Source organism: Vulpes vulpes, chromosome 14 (assembly GCF_048418805.1).
Source record: "Vulpes vulpes isolate BD-2025 chromosome 14, VulVul3, whole genome shotgun sequence".
Taxonomy (NCBI): domain Eukaryota; kingdom Metazoa; phylum Chordata; class Mammalia; order Carnivora; family Canidae; genus Vulpes; species Vulpes vulpes.
This window is the reverse complement of record NC_132793.1, coordinates 124560257-124570080: the sequence shown is the minus strand read 5'-3', so window position 1 is coordinate 124570080 and position 9824 is coordinate 124560257. Positions and strand designations below refer to the sequence as shown.

Below are 9824 nucleotides of genomic sequence, written 5' to 3'. Positions count from 1 at the left end.
ATGCAGCAGTTCCCCTCAGCATCAGGGCCTTCAGTGTGATGGGAGGAGCAGTGGGATGGAGGTGGATGCAGCAATCCCCCCCCCCCCCAGCGTCAGGGCCTCCAGCATGATGGGGGGAGCAGCAGGATAGAGGTGGATACAGCAGTCCCCTCCAGCATCAGGGCCTCCAGCGTGAGGGGGGGGAGCAGAGGGATGGAGGTGGATGCAGCGGCGGGGGGGGGGGAGCAGAGGGATGGAGGTGGATGCAGCAGTCCCCCCCCCCCAGCATCAAGGCCTCCAGTGTGATGGGGGAGCAGCAGGATGGAGGTGGATGCAGCAGTCCCCCCCAGTGTCAGGGCCTCCAGTGTGATGGGGGGAGCAGCAGGATGGAGGTGGATGCAACAGTAGGCCCCAGCATCAGGGCCTCTGGCATGTTGGGGAGCGTCTCCATTACCCTTCATCCCCTCCTCATCCTCAACATTTCAGACCATTGGATTTGCATGTGCTCCCAAGAGGGGTGGCCTATGCAGGTGATTGGGGCACTGATTGGGAAGCAGGAGGGCAGAAATATCAAGGTGATGAACTCTTTTGAGCTGCTGTCCCACACCGTGGAAAAGATCATCATTGGCAAGGAATATTACTACACCATGGAGGAGCAATTCAAACAGGTGTTCAAGGAGCTGGAGTGTTGGGGTTGGTATACCACCGGGGGGCTGTCTGACCCCTTGGACATCCATGTGCACAAGCAGGTGTGGAGATCACTGAGAGCCCATTCTTTCTTAAGTTGAATCCTATGACCAAGGACACAGATCTTCCTGTCAGTGTTTTTGAGTCTGTCATCCATATAATCAATGGAGAGGCCACGATGTTGTTTGCAGAAGTGACCTACACTCTGGCCACAGAGGAAGCCGAAGGCGTTGGCCTCAACCCCATGGCCGGAATGACGGCCACAGGCAGCGGTGAGAACTCCACACGGCCAAACACCTCATAGCGCAACACAGGACCATCAAGACGCTGCGCAGCTGCGGGAGGCCTATGTTCTGTCACTGCCTCCCTGTGCTCAGCACAGACAAGTTCAAGACAGACTTTTACCAACAATGCAATGACGTGGGGCTCATGGCCTATCTTGGCACCATCACCAAAACCTGCAACACCATGAGCCAGTTTTTGAACAAGTTCAACATCCTCGATGACCGACAAGGCATCAGCAGGTGGATGTGGGGGCTCTTCTTCTGAGAAGGTGCTTGAAGGGACAATGCACAGGTTGGACAGTGGCCCCACAGGGGAGGGCATCACACTCCCTTTAGAGAAACCTCCTGTTGATAATAAAAGGGGAGCAGCCCCTCAGCACCAAAAAAAAAAAAAAAAAAAAAAAGAAAGAAACGAAAAGAAAGTAAAGAAAAGAAACTGCCTTATTAGCTTTGATTTTTCCCCCTATTGTTTTTTGAGTCTCTGTTTCATTTATTTCTGCTCTGTTCTTTATTTCCTTCCTTCTAATAACTTTGGGCTTAGTTTTTCTAGTTCCTTGATGTGTAAAGTTAGGTTATTACTTGAGATCTTTCTTTTTTCTTTTTTTTTTTTTAATTGTTTTCTTTCTTTCTTTCTTTCTTTCTTTCTTTCTTTCTTTCGTTCTTTCTTCTTTCTTTCTTTCTTTCTTTCTTTCTTTCTTTCTTTCTCTCTCTTTCTTTCTTATGATTTTACTTATTCATTCATGAGAGACACACACAGAGAGAGAGAAAGAGAGAGGTAGAGGTAGAGACACAGGCAGAGGGAGAAGCAGGCTCCATGCAGGAAGCCGGATGTGGGATTGGATCCCGGGACTCCAGGATCAGGCTCTGGGCTGAAGGCAGCGCTAAACCCCGCTGAGCCACCCAGGCTGCCCTCTCTTTTTTTCTTAAGGCAGGCATTTGTCACTATACACTTTCCTCTTAGAATTGTTTTTGTGGGGCACCTGGGTGGCTCAGTTGGTTGGATGTCTGCCTTTGGCTCAGATTCTGATGCCAGGGTCCTGGGATTGAGCCCAGGATTGGGCTTCCTGCTCATTGGGGAGCAGGGAGCTTCTCCCTCTCTCCCTGCTAGTGCTCTCCTATCTCTGTCTCTGTCTTTGTCTCTCAATTAATAAATATAATCTTAAAAAAATTGCCTTTGCTGCATCCTGAAAGTTTTGGTATATTATGTGGCCATTTTCAGTTGTCTCAGGTATTTTTTGATTTCCCTTCTGATTTTTTTTCTCTTTCTTTTCTTTTTCTTTTTTTAAGATTTTATTTATTTATTCACAAGAGATAGGCTCCATACAGGGATCCCGATTCGGGACTCAATTCCAGGACTCCGGGATCACCTCCAAGCTGAAGGCAGATACTTAACCACTGAGCAATCCAGGCATCCCTCCTTCTAATTTTTTTCTTTGAACCATCAATTGTTCAGAAGCATGTGGTTTAATCTCCATGTATTTGCAAATTTTCCACTTTTTCTCTTGTAATTGTTTTCTAGTGTCATATCCGTTGGGCTTGAGAGACTAGGGACCTCAAAATGGCCCACCGGAGGGCAGTAACCTCCCAATAATGCTGCCCTACCCCCATTTTCCCACAACGCTGCCTTGCCACCCTACCCTAACCTAGCTTATGAAACCTGTAACCCTTGCCCCAACCTAAAAAAATAAATAAATAAAACAAAAAACAAGACCCAGAAAAGACCAAAAACCTTAAAAACACCATCAAATAAGGAAACCTCATCCCATATTTCCCTACCAACCCTCCCTCCAAAAACTCCTTATAAACCCTGCTGTGACCTGCCTGGGGGCAACTTCCCTGGACTGTGACTTCCCCGCTCTCTCTCCCCTGTGGGCCATGGAACCTTGCCCAAGCGTGTCCCATTAAAAGCCTGTTTCAACCAACTTTTGCCTGGCCTCTCTATTCCATTTCTCTACCGATCAGATTAAACCTGACATTTGGTGTGAAACCCGGGAGGAGATGGAGGCCCCATGCTGGTGGGGAGCCACTCTCTTCTCACCACCAGGCTCAGTGGCCCCCTGGGGGTACTTTTGACTAAACCAGACAATACCACTGTGGTCAGAAAAGATGTTTGATGTGATTTCAGTCGTCTTAAATTTGTTAAGACTTGTTTGTAGCCTAAAAGATGAACTATCCTGGAAAATGTTCCATGTGCCTTTGAGAACAATGTGTATTCTGCTGCTATTGAATGGAATGTTCTGAATATGTTTGTCTATTAGGTCCATCTGGCCTAACACACAGGTCAAGTTCAGTGTTTCCTTATTGACTTTCTGTCTGGATGATCTATCCATTGTTGAAAGTGGGGCACTGAAGTCATCTACTGTTATGATTGCTTTATAGATATTTATGTATGTATTAGTGCTTTATATATATTTATACATACGCACACTCCTGTTGAGCACATAAATATTTTCTATTGCTATGTCCTTTTGATGTATTGTACTCAATAATTACATATGACCTTCTTTTTCTCTTGTTACAGTTTTTGGCTTAATACCTATTTTGTCTGATATAAGTATGCCTATCCTTGATTTCTCTTGGTTCCCATTTTCATGATATATTTTTTTTCCATTTCTTCATTTATGGTCTAGGTGTCCTTAAAGCTTAAATGGGTCTCCTCTAGGTCACATAGAGTTATTGATACGTACAGAATTACCATTGTAATTTTGTTAATAGTTTTCTGGCTGCTTTGTAGTATGCTTGCTCCTTTCTTTCTCTCTTGCTCTTTCTCTTTCTGAGTTTCTATTGATGATCTTTGATCCCTTTTTCCTTATCTTTGGTGTATCTACTATAGGTTTTTGTTTTGTAGTTACCATGTCCAAAATATCTATATTTTCACTCTTCCCCTAGCATTTCATGATTTTGATGTGACAATTTGTATCTTTTTTAATTGTATTCATTAACAAATTATTGTTGTTAGGTCATTTTTAATAGTTTTGTTGTTTTACCTTTATACTGGAGTTATAATTGTTGTGCCCAAGATTGCAAATCCGAGAAACCACCAAGGAGCCGACACCGATGCAAGTAGACGAGGGTTTATTTACAAGCTCGAGCTTGGGCCCAAGTATACTCCACACAGCAAAGAAGGGGCTTGGACCCCGAAGTGGGTTATAGCTGGGTTTTTTATGGGCTGGTCTGGGGGATTTTCAGAAGGGGTGAAGGAATTGTTTTTTCATTCCAATATGGGGGAAAGAGTGGGGGGTTTCTTAAGATCTGATATGGGTTTCTCTGCCTAGGGCATTCTGAGCTCTGTTGTCTTTCTGATATGGGATTCCCTGTCAAGGACATTCTGCAGTTTCTTTTCTTTTCTTTTTTTTTAAGATTTTATTTGTTTATTCATAGTGATGGAGAGAGAGAGAGAGGTAGAGACACAGGCAGAGGGAGAAGCAGGCATCATACAGAAAGCCTGCTGTAGGACTCGATCCAGGGACTCCAGGACCACACCCTGGGCTGCAGGCAGCGCTAAACCACTGCACCACTGGGGCTGCCCAATTCTGCAGTTTCTCCTGTAAAGTTCAGCTCTTATTCACAGGGGCCTAAGATGGCTGTACTTGCGCTAATGCTAAACTTGAGGTGGGATGGCCTTTATTTTCTCGGCCTCCACAATAATTGGGTTAGCTACCATAATTCCAAATTAGAGTATTCTGAATTTGACTACATATTTACCCTCACCTAGGAGCTTTAAACTTTCATATATTTTCTGTTACTAATTAGTGTCCTTTCATTTCAGCTTGAAGAACTTCCCTTAATGTTTCTTGTATGGCCAATCTAGGGTGATGATTTCTTTCAAGTTTTGTTTGTCTGGAAAATTCTTTTATCTCTTCCAACTCCAAAGGACAATTTTGCTGGATAGAGTTTTCTTGTTTGACAGGTTTTGTTCCAGAACTTTGATTATATCATCCCACTCCTTTCTGGCCTGCAAGGTGTCTGCTGAAAAGAATATTCTGAATTCCTAGCCCTTGCTTTTTCTCTTACTAATCTTAAGAATCTTTCTTTGTCTTTAACTTTTGTCAATTTAATGTTAGTGTCCCCATGTGGACATCCTAGAAGCTGAAGACTTGGTTTTATTGTTGGAGTGAGCAGGGGGAGAATGCAAGAATATGCTGCCCACTGGTTCTTTTGAGTTACTAGAAGCATTCTACTCAGCACTTCAATTCAGGCTAGTTAGATACAGGGCCCTGAGGCAGAAGCTGCGGAAGTGTGTAGTTAAACCTTTTCTGGGGAGAAACTGTGCCTGGATCTACAGCCATGGGGAGTGCTCTTGGACCTATTTAGAAACTTTTGTTACTTGTTATATTCATGAATGCAAAGCCCCAGTGGCAATCAGACCTCTGTGATTTGGGGGCTAATCCTTCAGGTAATATAGACTTAAAAGTTAGGTACTATATGTGTGGTCCAATCAGGGAGAAGCTGGGAGTTGGATGTTCTTCCTAGTTGCAAGGCTCTTTGCCAAGAATGGGGTGATAGCGAGATTGTATTTCACTCTTTCTTACCCCTTTCGGTGTGGGTATTTTCAGAATTACCCTCTATGCAGAAGTCACTCAACTACTTTCTGAATTTCTCACAAGAAGAATTGATCCATATGTAGCTATGTATTTGGTGTTTTGGGGAGATGGAAAAGTCACCATCTCGATCCTCTCAAGGTTCTGAGAAGCTCTCTTATTCGATTGGGAGAATCAAATGTGTATTCTATGAAAACACTGCCATCAATATTTTAGAAGACCTTTGTTGGGTCACCTGGGTGGCTTACCGGTTGAGCACCTGCCCCTGGTTCAGTGCGTGATCCGCGGTCTCAGGATTGAGTCCCACATCATGCTTCTCCCTCTGCCTATGTCTCTGCCTTTTTCTCTCTGTGTCTTTCATGAATAAATAAATAAAATCTTTTTTAAAAAAAGGAAGACCTTTGTTGTGTGTATGCATGTGTATACGTGACTAAATTGTATTTTGTTTTGTTTTTTATTTTTTAATCCTTTTATTACTTTTTTTTAACACTAAACTGTATTCTTAGCTACTTTCAACATTTAGCAACACAAAACGTACATTTATTCCTCATAGTTTCTGAGAACTTAAAAATGATTTTAAAATCACACACTCAGTTTTGCCTTTGTTTTACGGGCAGTGCCCTAAATTTGGTACTTGCCTAGAAACTATTTCTTAATTATAACATCATTTGACATCTATAGAGAACAAGAAAATTTTAAACCACCAAGTCCTGATTCTTTTATGTTTATGTCCCTTTCTGTAGTGTAACTCCTTTCTCTTGCATTTTGTCATAAGCAATGAGAAGAAATCAGATGGCATCTTCAACGTCAGTGTGTCGGCTGGAAATTTCCTTAGCAAAATCATCCAGTTCTTCAGATGCATTTGCTGTAAAATTGTTGATGAATATGTTGCTGAACTTTTGCCACTACCTAATAAGAACCCCTCTTCCTTCAGTTTCAAAGTAAACATTCTTCTCTTCCCTTTAATTACTCATTGGCAGCCACCTCGAAGTTCAGATTTCTAATAATAGTCTGCTCAAGGCAATTTACTCTTTTTCTAATGTGCTTCTCAAATTCCTTTTAGCCCCTAACACTGCCTGGTTCCAAAGCCTCACCCAAAACTTAGGTTTTTGTTATACCAGTACTCCACTTTCACGTAGTCTATATTAGTTTTCTTTTGCTGCATTGAGAATTGCCCTCAGTATATTCCAATAGATATTAATTAATTAAGTAAGTAAGAAGGTAATGGTATTATTAAAAAAATAATTACCCTCAATACTTAGTGCCATGAAACAAGAGACGTATGTCTTTATTATTTCCCTGAGTCAGAAATGCAAGTGTGACTTATCTGGTAATTCTAGCTCAGGTCTCATGAGATTACAGTAGATATTGGCCAAGTCTTTAATCTTCTGAAAGTGTGATGGGAATAGGAGAATTCATTTACAGGATGGCTCATTCACACGGATTTTGGTAAAAGCCTTCAGTTCTTTATCATAGGAGACTCTTTAGAGTGTTCTTAGGACTGGTCACTGGATTCCCCAGAGAAAATGACCCATGACGGAGGCAGTGGATACATTGTTTTTTATGAGTTAACATTGGAAATGACACAACAATAATTTATGTTGTATGCCACTGGTCACAGAGGTCAATCGAGATACAGTTTGGAAGCCTATATAAGGGTATGAGCAGTGTTGTGCCCAAGATTACATATCCGAGAAACCACCAAGGAGCCAACACCAATGCAAACACACGAGGGTTTATTTACAAGCTTGAGCTTGGACTTGGACTTATTACAAGCAGAGCAGGGACTTGGACCCTGAGGTGGGTTCCAACTTAGTTTTATGGGCTGGTCTAGGGGACCTCCAGAAGGGGTGGAGGAATTCCTCGAGTTCTGTTTACATTCTGATATGGGGCTTTCAAGGACATTAAGCTCTGTTCTCATTCTAATATGGGGCTTCCTGCCACTGGCTTGAGCTCTGTTCTCATTCTAATGTGGGGCTTTCTAGGGCATTAAACTGTAAGCTATTTTTTTCCTGTAACTGAAGCAAGGTAAATTTCAGCTCTTATTCACAGGGGCCTGGGATGGCTGTACTTGGGCTAACGCTGAACTTAAGGTGGAATGGCCTTAATTTTCTCCGCCTCCACATTTCCCCCTCTCAGAGGAACCTAAGGAAGGACCCAATCATGGGTCCAGGTTGCTCTCAGAGTGAGCCAGGGGGAATGATTAAACCAGATTCAAACCAGCATTTTTGCTCTTCTTGCTCCCGTTTACATCCCAGTGAAGAAGCAACATTCTATGTTTAAGGCAGCACATAACCGCCCCCCCGCCTTGTTGTAAGAAGACTAAGTCTAATCCCCTTCTATTTTGAAGGACAACCTCAGCCTAGGGAAGTCTTGGAGGTGGGAAATAAGTGAGAACGGCACAGTCTTAGCTTTAGGGGATTGTCCGTGTCTGGTTGGCTTTTCCATTCTGGAACAAAGTCCTTGAGAACGGCATGTGGGTCAGCTGACTGGACGTGGGTGTAGTGGACGCAGAGAGTAATCCCGTCGACCTTGAGAGGGGTGGGAGTGGTCAGGATCACGAGGTAGGGTCCCTTCCAGCGAGGCTGAAGTGTCTGCTGTTGATGTCTTCTCACGTACACCCAATCGCCTGGTCGGTATCGATGGGGGTCAGGGGGTGGCCCAGTCTCATAGAGGGCCCTCAGCTTAGGCCACACCTGTTCATGGGTTCATTGTAACTTTTGGAGGGAGAAAAGAAGTTGGTGATCATCAAATTTAGTAAGCACCTCAGGTTTTAAATTGGGGATAACAGGTGGAGGAAGACCGACCATGATCTCATAGGGAGTCAGTCCCATCTTATATGGGGAGTTCCTCACCCTATATAGGGCGAAGGGGAGGAGAGTCACCCAGTCCCCGCCAGTCTCCAGGGCTGATTTAGTTAAGGTCTCCTTTAATGTTCTGTTCATCCTCTCTACCTGTCCTGAGCTCTGGGGCCTATATGCACAATGTAATTTCCAATCTGCCCCAAGTACTAGTGCCACTGCCCGTGTTACCTTAGAGATGAATCCTGGGCTGTTGTCTGATCCAATATTAACAGGAAAACCATACCTCGGTAAGATGTCTTCCAGCAGTTTCTTGGTCACGGTCTGTGCTGTTTCGTGTTTGGTGGGAAATGCCTCTGTCCATCCTGAAAAAGTCTCTACAAACACTAGTAAATACCTATATCTGTATTTTCCAGGTTTTACCTCAGTCAAGTGCACTTCCCAGTAGGCTCCTGGGCGGTCCCCTTGGAGCCAGGTGCCCAGGTTAGATCCATGGGAGGCGGCTTTAGTTAACTGGCATGCACGGCAGCTCACCACAATCTGCTTGATCTTTGCTCGAGAGTCTTTAATAGTGATCTTTGCATGTCGTATGAGGTCTTCCATCTTTCTTGTTCCCATGTGAGTACTCCGAAGCATTTTGGTAGGACTCGCCGTCCTAGTTCCTCTGGCAGGATGATGCTGGAGTCTGCGGCCCTCCACCAGCCATGCAAGCACTGGGTCACAGGCAAGCGTTTGATCCAGTGTAAGTCGGCATCAGTATAGTTGGGGGTGTCCAGCAGGGTTGGTGCCCCCGGATTGGGCCTCTGTTTCCATGGTTATGGCTGCCCCCTTGTATCTGATTCCTTCTTGGACAAAACTGCCGCCGTCCGTATACCAGGTGGTGTCGCATTTGGCGTGGCTGGTCCTGGAGATCTCTGATTCTGTGCACCTGTGCCAAAATTTCTTGACAGTTATGCAGAGGGGGATTCCAGTCTGGGTTAGGGAGATGAGAGGCATGGGGTATTGGCAGACCCTGACAGGGTCTGTCCCTGGCTTTAGTTCTATATATATGGCCGGTCGATGCTGGGTCAGCCCCATTCCCCCAGTTTCTGCCCATACTTGGGGAAATTCCTGCAGCTAATGGTCAGTGTCAGTCATTGGGGCTGAGGGCATTTGGTGGAGACAATATTCGTCTTCTAAATTCAGGACAAGCACTTGAATCAGGTGCCCCTCTTTGTTTAGGATTTTTTGCCCCTTTGGGGCAGAAATGAATTTGTGCCCCCATCTTGGTGAGCAAATCCCAACCTAACAATGGGTAGGGACACTCAAGGATGACCATGAAGTAATGGGATACCTGGCCCATGCCAAGATGCCCAGTTCTTCGGGTAGTCCATGAGTACTGTTTGGTGCCCGTGGCCCCCTGCACCCATGAAGTCTTGCTTGCCAATTTCCCTTGGGGTTGTAATAAAACTGAATGTTGAGCCCCAGTGTCCACTAGGAATTCAACGGGTTGCCCCTCCACTCTAAGAGTTACCCTGGGCTCAGGGAGGGGT

General features: G+C 44.6%; 1 pseudogene; it reads left to right on the top strand.

Annotated features, from left to right (window-relative positions):
- Window positions 1–284: 284 nt before the first annotated feature.
- LOC112922463 (COP9 signalosome complex subunit 6-like) lies at window positions 285–1215 on the top strand (annotated as a pseudogene).
- The last annotated feature ends 8609 nt before the right edge of the window (window positions 1216–9824 follow it).